Source organism: Apis dorsata, unplaced genomic scaffold (assembly GCF_000469605.1).
Source record: "Apis dorsata unplaced genomic scaffold, Apis dorsata 1.3 scaffold_254, whole genome shotgun sequence".
NCBI classification, from domain to species: Eukaryota; Metazoa; Arthropoda; class Insecta; order Hymenoptera; family Apidae; genus Apis; species Apis dorsata.
In genome coordinates, this window is record NW_006263532.1 from 442918 (window position 1) to 452844 (window position 9927).

The following is a 9927-nucleotide window of genomic DNA, read 5'->3' on the forward strand; positions in this document are numbered from 1 at the left end:
ATCCTTCACGAATCGATCGAGGTATCCTCGTTAAGGGAAATGAAGTTGCATTTCGCCCGACTGTGAAACGTCGTTAGTTCAATTCTATCCTTCTTTTTACCTCGCTAACATATTTGAACAAGCATCACCGAGTTTTAAAAAGAAAAAAAAAATTTCCCTTCTTATCTATGTCATTCAATAAATGAAAAAATCTACTAACAATATCCCTATTTGCAAACCGTATTATAAATTACATCTCAACGATGCAAATTCAGTTCTTTAATTTGCATAATATTGTGGAAATGAAGTTTTAGCGAGATACAACTAAACGAGGTAATTTTATGCAATCATTCACTAAATATACATTGATTGAACATTTTTTATTTTTATTTTATTTTAATCTTTTTTTCTTTAATTCTGATTCCTTCCTAATCCACTTATCGTTATCGCGATTCTTTCTATTTCCTTATTGATACATTCCACTTTTAATATAAATACATTATTGAGATTGATAAAATTTGCATAAGATCGCACGCATAAAAAAATCCATCGATCCTAATTAAGAAGATCCTATTAAAGAAAACCGATGGAATGTAATGATTTAAGAAAGCTCGAATAAATCGTCAAGTATGGATTAGCACGTTTCACCAGAGATAGGTTTGACCGACGAGAACAGCGAATCGCTATCCAGACGTATCGGTCGATGCGAAAACCATTTGCAAGCAAGTACCAACTGTCTACTCAACTGAAATAGAGATGGACAGGTTCGAAATGGACGGCTCGTATGCATGCAGTTGTTTCAATCGGCGATATCTATCGTGAACTTTGTACACGTCGATTTAGTTCCCTTGGTGTCTTCGACGACACCTGCGGGAAATTGATACCGGAGACTTTAAAGGAAACTTACGCAGTCTTATAAGAAGATGTACGGTTAAGAGGTGGGTAGTAGTAACTAACCGGCTTCCCCTGTTCCAAACTAGTTAATAATCGTGGAATTATTCTATTAGATAAACATTACGGAAGTTTCACCCCAAAGTTTCGTTTATTTCATTAAGAGATTGAGTAAATTAATCATTCTTTGCAATATATTGGATCATATAGGCAATTTTAAAGGAATAATTTTACGAAGAAAAATAATATTTCCTCAATGTTAGTTTTTGTAGTTTTTATAGCTATTTAAAAAATTTCGCAAAACGATAAGTGATAAATGATTTGATATCGATTTAGAAGAATATAGTAATATGTATGTATCGTGTGTGTCGTTTATTTAATTTTTCAATATAATTGATGATTTATAATTTTATTTTAAATACGTACAATATATGATCCTTTATAATTAAATTTGTAAGACGATATTTCTTATATAAACGATGATTTAATATAATATTTGTAATATTGTTTTTTTTAATATAGTCTCTTTTTAATACATTTAGTTTATCGACACGATTACATTACCTTTCGAATAAAATGTTTTTGATCGAATCAATTTATCACTTAATAAATTTTATAAATACATTGCAGATAATTATTAACTTGCCCTTGTACATATTTTAATGCGTTCAACAATTTTCGAATATTATAAATTTATGTTGGAATTTTATCGCGTATCGCACCTGTGCGATACAATATAGGACGATTTATTATCGTTCTAATTTAAATATCGTGCAGATACAAACGTTTATCTTTCCTTTCGAGACACTTTTTAAACATTCGTTAAATGATAGATATATTATAAAAAAGAAAAGAAAGACTTATGCGATTGAATCACAAACAGAGCGAATATGTATTCGAAGCGGAGAAGATGCTTTTAAATTTTGCAATAACTCCCTTGCCGCACGACTTCAAACGAGATAGAACAGAACTTTGTAATATCATCGAATTGTTGATAGAACTGGAGGAGAACTGCAACTACCATATCGTCGACCGAATGCACGCTGGCCAAATAAATTTGCTCAGAAACTTTCGCTGTTCGCGCATCTCTATTACAGTCGAACAATTCGTTGCATTCCTGCCATTGCATTTCTCGGATAGCGCTTTAACTTGCAAAATCTTATCAGGATACATCCATATTTGCACTCGAATCATTATTCTCGAAGATAAATCGAGATCGACGAAAGGATAACCGAAAGAAATAAACAAGAGAAAAGGATAGAGTGTGCGTAATTTCGAATTTGTAAAGATTTTATCGCAAAATAAGAGAAGGATGATAAATTATTGACTGAATAAAATACGATTTTACTTCGAGTAATAACGAAATAACAGAGAGAAAAAAAAGAAGAGAATGGAAATAAATATTCTAAATGAATTATAGTATAATATTTCATGCGGATTAAAAAAGATTTTATCAGAAAACGAAGAGAAGGAAAGAGAAGAAAATTTAAAAATAAAATGTTGATCGAAACGATTTGTATACCTGAGGTAATATCGAATTAAAAAAGAAAGGAACCAAAAGTTCTGAACGAAATAGAAAAGAGAAAATGAAAAATTGTTATCAGAAAATAAAGAAAAGGTAGAAAATTCATAAACTCTTGATTGAATGAAAAACGATTTGTATGGAATAATATTGGATTAAAAAGAAAAAAGAAGAAAATGGAAACGAAAGTTCGAAACGAAGTGTAGCATTTCATACAGGATAGGAAACAAAGTAGCGAAGAAAAAAAATCTGCCTGAAAAATAATCAAACTTACAAATCAACAAAACGAAGAGAAATAAAATTTATAAACAAATGACTTGATCAAGGAAAATTAAATCGAGCAGTAGACAGATTACCTATATCTAATGCTTCTTACAGTTTTTCTTTACGGTTCGTGACCAGCAACAGTGCTTTTTATCCGTGAAAATAGTGTCGCGCCATATCCGATATAAGATCCCATCGCCACTGTTGAGATATCGTAAATCAATTTTCCTCGTCGCGTCGTACATTTTTTTCTCCACGACCCTTCGCGATCCTGTCACAAGTTTTAGCTTCGTTAAAGTGGGAATTGGCAGTTCGTTTAACGTTTCTATGAAAGAAATTAAACGCGAAAATATAATTATATATAACGTGACTTCTCTGTTATTCTGTCTTCCATCTCCGAATCTGACGAGACATAATCATTTTTTTATAAATTCGTTGAAGACTTTTCCAACAATCATCGATCTTTTTTAAAAATCTTTGATATTTCCATAAAAATATTTTTGCTAAACCTCATTCTCTTATTACATTATAATTATTATACAATACATGCGATTACAAAACAATGTATCGTTATACATATTATGATAATATATCAATATACTTGTTATTTGTTTGTATGATTAATTATATTATGAAATACATATTTATAATGCAATATGTTATAAATATATTATAATGCAATATGCGACGATACGATGATCAATTTTGATGAAAAATAATCTGATAAATGTCAGGGTATGGGTAACTTTAGCCAACTTTGAAATCACGCTCGAATCCTTTTGAGAATTAATACGTAAATTCCTCTTAATATTCCAGTTTGCAGTTAAAAGCGAACTTTGCCTGACGCTGCGTATGATTGTTTATTAAGTACCGCTATTATATCCAGCACAAAGAGTAAAATCGGTGAGATAACGAGTACCGAAATTATTACAAGTAATCGAAGGAGAAAATTGTTCCAGCCTTAATATGTCATGCGTGTAATTAAATGAACGTCGAGCCTTGTGACAAGTTCAAAATGAGAAAGCTCAGAAGCAGTAATATGTTGTTCGCAACTCGAACATACATTAATATGTGCAGCATTAAAGTGTACGCGTAAATTAAAGCAAGATGCCAAAAAAAGGATGCATATAAACATTGATTCTTTTTTTAATCTTAACTTTTCCGGACAAAATATGGTAAATAAGTCAACCTATGGTTGTTTTGCGAATGACCTGCCATTATTTCATACTTATGCGAAAATAATAGTACCCGTGTCACGTTAGAAGTGATATAACTCCGATATTAGAAAACTTTCCACGTCACGTTGAGAGATGACATACGTCTGTTAGGAATTAATTCAAAATAAAATTCCACGGTTGAAAACGGATAAATTTTTGGATATTTAGAAATATGTACAATTGCAAAATTCCAATAATTTCGTGCGATCTGTTACAATTTTCGTAAAATTGACATCACATCGAATCGTAAGACTCGAAACGGCTCAAGTATCGAATGCAATTTTTATTATAAGTACCGCGCGACCTCGTTACCTGTCGGAGGATTTAATGGGAGCGCGAAATAAATGTGAAATTACGAAATTAACGGCGAAGAAACGGCGGTAGTCTGTTAAAATGCATTACGAGTGCACAAAGAGTGCAAGATTTTACGCAATTATAGGAAAACGCGAATGTGATTTAATGTTTCCAAAGAACGTTCGTTTCGAACGAAGTTTCGAGCGCAAAAAGGAAAAAAAAAAAAAAAAAGGGAACAACACGAAACGTTAATATTAAAATGGATTTGAAACATCGAGTTCCACGTAGACCGTTCGGGGGAAAAAACTGGATCGAGGAAAGATCGTGGACAAAAGGGAATATATTCGATTCATTTTAAACGAGCGAGGCTGAGAGAGAAGGGAAGTTTCACAATTCTAGTTCTACGATACACGTATAATTCTATACGGAAACATGCATCGCAAGTATGACGATTTCATGATGCGAGCTTTGTCTCGCAAGTTTGCACTGTTCGCGGTAACCTGAGAGTTGCGGCAATGAAGATTACCCGGTATAATTGAAATTGGTTATGTCTGGACTTGTAAGGAATACTTGTTAAAGGTGGGATTCATCTATTCAAACGTTTACGGGAATAATGGTAGAATAGTAACCGAAACTGTTAACGTTTAACATTCGTAGTATTATTCATAGAATTATTCGTATCTCGATTATTGAATTAGGATCGTTTAAAATTTGTTACAATAAAATGTTCGAATAATACTAACGTTACAACATTTGATGATTTATTTCTATCTGTTAAGTGTGTTATTTATAAATCCATTGATCGAATTTGATTTATTGAATCGGAATGATAATATTCTAATATGATTATTATAAATCACGATGAAATTTCAATTTCAAATTTAAAAAAAAAAAAGAATGGAAAAAATAATCAGGGAATACACTGAAATCGATTGGAATATCGTGCTATTATAAACCATGGATATTTTCGTCAGAAAATTGCCGATTTTCATTCATCTCCTTTGATGAAATGCATTTTGACCCTCAATAAATCTCAACAAAACGCTATCAAAAAAGAGATAATTTACGATAGTTGAATCGTAAAATATTTCAGATATTCTGAAAAGCGCAATCTCTGACAGAGCAAATTGATTGAATTTTCTCAATTCCCTCGTTGAAGAAAAGTAAAGAAAAATAAAGAAGCATAATTAATTTGATACACTATTTAAAGATAACGTATTAATTTTTTAATCTTTTCTTTGATTCTTTCTTTCTTTTTTCTTTTTTAATTGTATCGCAACGAAACAGGAAATCCACTATAGAAAAAAGTATTTCCTTCCCCGTAACATTGTAACTGTACATTGTAAACTCGCTCCACAATAATGATGACTTTAGAATTTTTCAAAGAAGACGAGAACGACGAGGGGGATGGTAACCCATGGAATTGAAAGAGGGGCTTAAAAACCGGTTTTCTATTCGGTCGTGGAAACCATCGTCCGACGACGATAATTTTGTTTTCCCAACGTTGACGTCCTCCCATTCATTTTCGTGGCAAGTGGGAAGGAATTGACGTGCAAAACGGAAAGCTATGGTATGCCTCTACGAATGCAACTTTGAATATGAGTTGGAAACAATTGGCTCCTTTAATGAGATTGGCCATAGATGTGTACGTGTACACACGTGAACCAGATACGTTTGTGCACACACGATTCTTGCCAATAGTCGAGGGAAACGTTATTAACCTGATTGGCGGCGCAAAAATACCCTTGCAACTCCCCGTTGACACTAGTCTGGTCATTGCACTCGGAGCTAATTAACTAAAACTACGGATAGGAACTACAAATAGGATTTCTTTAAAATATGTATATATGCATTATATGCATACTGATTGTATGTAGACGCGTTTTAACGGATAATTTTAAATAAAAAACGTACTTTCCTTTCGGAGATTGTTTCATAAATTTGTCCAAAGTTCAAGCTACATCCTGAATAAACGATTATGACGAGCAGACGCGACGATGCAGGTAGTTGACGATAATCTCTTCAGTGACGGTTTTGGATTAGACTGGTAAAAGCTTCTCTTGTTTAATGTAATATGTACTGCATGTAACGAGATGGCGTTGAAATTATAATATTATCTATTGCTAACGTAGTTGCATTCGTTATCATTAATGTGTTTCCTGATTAATCTGTTTCTCCCTCCCTCTTCCTCTCTCAAATGTATCTAAGATATCTTTTGCATCTCCCTTATAATTTTTTGACATTTGGTATAAATCTTTTTGTAAAATTTTTAATACACAGATTTTTTATGAATATACCGTATTCGTAAAACGTTACTTAATTTTTCGATCAAATGTAAGAAATATCTTTTTATTTTAAAACACGTGCAATGTAAAGATTATTATATCAAGTTTAATTATTATTAATTGCAAATTAAATTATGATTCAGAGAAAAGAATCATTACATGGAAATTGCACGAATTGTAATATATAAAATATTAGTATTACATGGGAAACAAGGTACTGAAAATTACATGAAATTTGCGTTTCAAATAATAATAAACGGAATTCCGTATCTCTTTCTGTTATAATTTAAAGGACTCGTACTTCAATTATATATAACGTTATTTTAATCAGAATAATAAGAGTTAAAAAAAAAAAAAATCGAAAACGAGGACAAGTTAAACAGATTTAATGATGCATCGAAATAGAGTATGCAATTCAGCAAAATGAATATTAATAAAATGATAATATCATTCATATATCAATCAGATTTCTTTCATTAACTTTCAATGATCCAACTTTGAATTTGCATAAAATTCAACATCATTGAATATTAATTTTAATTAACATACACCACTTAATATTATAATCGTATGTACAAATATGAATAATCCTTCGATTATTTGGATCAGATGTTCGAGATATAGGTACAATTATGATTATACTAACTATCATTGTGCGAATCTACCAGTTAAAGGTTATTTAATAGTATCTACATTTCCTCTTAATTATCATGATACATTAGTAAACCTAATTTATTGATATGTACAAATGGCTTTCCCATTCACAGATCATTCGTAATAGAAACTCACATAACATGTATCATATAGAATTGAATGAAATATTAAAAATTTAATATCCACTATGCACTAAGATAATTTATACATTTTTTAAAGATTCTTTTTCCAAAATATTTGAAACGATTTTATTATTATCCATAATTAGTATCTTATACGAAGAAAAGATAAAACATAAAAATTAAACGTCTGGCAAATTAAAAAAATAATTATTGTTATCTACCATAAGCTGATTTCAAATATCAACAAGAAGAAAAAGAAAAGACATTTTAAATTTGGATAATTTTGTCACCAAGTTTTGGATTCGAATTTTACAAATCTAAAAATCAGATTTCGATTTATCTTTAACTCTCTCCTTAAATTAATTCGCAGATTTAATCACGCGAATTACGCAATACCGGATGTGGGTGTACAATACGAGCGAAATAGATCCATCAAATGAAGAATGAATAAAGCTACAGTGATAAATATTTGTTTTTCGGCTGTGCAATGTTTATTGTAAAATAAACGTTATAAAAACGATGTTTCGATCGTGGAAAATAAAAGAAAATGTAAAATTTACCAAACGCAAACGACTTGAGGAAATAAAACACGATGAAGCTTTTGGGTAAAAATTATCGCGATGCTTTTGTTCTTCTTTACGTTTTATCGACGATTAAATTGTCCTTATAATTACAATCGTGCAGGATCGTTAAGTTTATTAACCGTTGCCCAACAGCTTAGCAAAGGAGGTGTATATATTGCGAAAAATAAACGCAGAACCGTAACAAAAACAGGACACGATAAATTCCCTCCCAATAAGGCTGTTCCAAATCCGACATTTCGGATCAAATAGAGCGGAATGACAAACGATTATAAAAGGTAAAAACGATAAATATGAGGATTACTTTTTTCCTTCCTCTGCTTTATCCAAAATACGTTGTTCGTTGTAATGTTACTTTTGATATACTATAAATCGTAGTAAATATATTTACAATAGAACGATCATTTAAATTTTGATTAAGCAAATGCGAATTTCTACATTTCGTAACAAAAACGATTAATTTATGTTTTTACAATGTATTTCGTTCATCTATATAATCTTTCTTTATGTAATAACATTCTTATTCGAAAATTCTTTCTTTCTAGTTATGTCACATGCATATATAAATTTTTCTAATCGATTATCAAAAACCGTCTATCTCCATAAATGGATTCTTCTCTTCTGATTAATTCGGAATAATCGATGTTTCACCGTATTTACTAATTGAAATATCCATAAGTAGAAATACAATGCGCCCTTTTTACATGAAAGAGAAGCAAGGAGCTCGTATTCATTCATACCGTGGAAGAGTAAAATTTTTTACAATCTTCCATTTAGCATTCTCGAGTAAAACGAAAGCATGGAAAGGGGAATAAATCCGCTGGTTAATAGATAACCGGGTCGTCGCCCTCGAGAGGTCGACAAGGCTTTTGGCAAAGAACGAGCGAAGAAGAAACGAAGGTGGGGGGAGGGGGTGTATTCGTCTTTCCGAGGTGCCTACGTCTAGCAAAGAAGCTGTGCAACGTGTGCAACGTGTTATAAAAAAAAGTAGAACGAGGTCAAGGCGGTTCGTCGTTCTTTTTTTCTTTTCTTTTCTTTTTTTTTTTTTTTTCTTTTTTCTATCTAAAGAAAATTTGCCTCGAGTCAAACTAACTTCCTCCCCCCCTTTTTTTTTATCGTTGTTGTCGAGAAAATTATCTAACTTCATAATTTATCGCGTTTTTGAGTTCTCTTCATAGACAGAAAAAATTTTTTGGATGAATAACGTTGTTTGATGTGATATGATCATAGTTGCTATCGTTCTATTGGAGATAGAAACAATGCACTTAAAAAAAAAGCGATTTCAGTTTGTAATCGCTGTATTTGTAATTGCAACAGTCATAATATAAGAGAAATTAATTATTCCCTCTTTGGAGAGTTTTTCATTTGCAAAACTAGTATCTAAAACTTTATAATTTTAATAACGTTCTTCTTTGACTCACCTCACACGCTTCTTTTCTTTGTTCTTTTCGCCAATTCCATGGTTATTGTCCATGTTTTTTCCCCAAAATTTTGGAATCTCCTTTGAATTCCATGCGATTTCGTTAAGAGTGAATATAATGTCTTTCCAACATAACGATTCTTCGAATATTTTTCATCTTCCATATAGTATAATCTTCTTCGATTAAAGATTCGGATACGGAAGAATCCCATCGAGAATTTTATCCTTTTTCATGCATATTTCGAACACTCGATCTGTTCATTCAATTTCCATACAAATATTTATATATAGATTCTTGTCAAAGCAACTCGATCGACGATTATTTTCGAAAACGTTGTTCACTTCATCACAAAGAAACGACGCCTCTTCAAATTCCAAGTATTCATTGTCGAGCGATGCGTTGAGCCGATGATCACAAAAATTGAAAGAACGATCGCCTCTTCCCGTTGTCCTCGAAAATGTCGAGTTTCTCTTCTCCATCCTTCTTTTCCACGATGAAACAACGTCCATTCCCAAATAATTATCGGATCAACGCCAATCGATCTCGACGAATCTCCAAATCTTTTGATCGGAAAATTTCACTCGCGCGATGACACGCAACAGCGTGACGTAGAAATAAAAATCAATGCGTGTTACCAAAAAAAAAAAAAAACACGATTCAATGTGGAAATTCCTCGGCTAAATCTCTCATCGAACAC

The 9927-nt window shown here is 31.8% G+C and overlaps 1 protein-coding gene across 1 annotated transcript in view; it reads right to left on the minus strand.

The window, feature by feature from the left end:
• The window catches only part of LOC102677799, a 24652-nt gene extending 14775 nt beyond the window's left edge, over positions 1-9877 (minus strand). The window contains exon 1 of the mRNA XM_031510681.1: positions 9231-9877. The gene's annotated coding sequence lies outside the window, so the exon portion shown is untranslated. The remainder of the gene's footprint in view (positions 1-9230) is intronic.
• Positions 9878-9927: the final 50 nt, after the last annotated feature.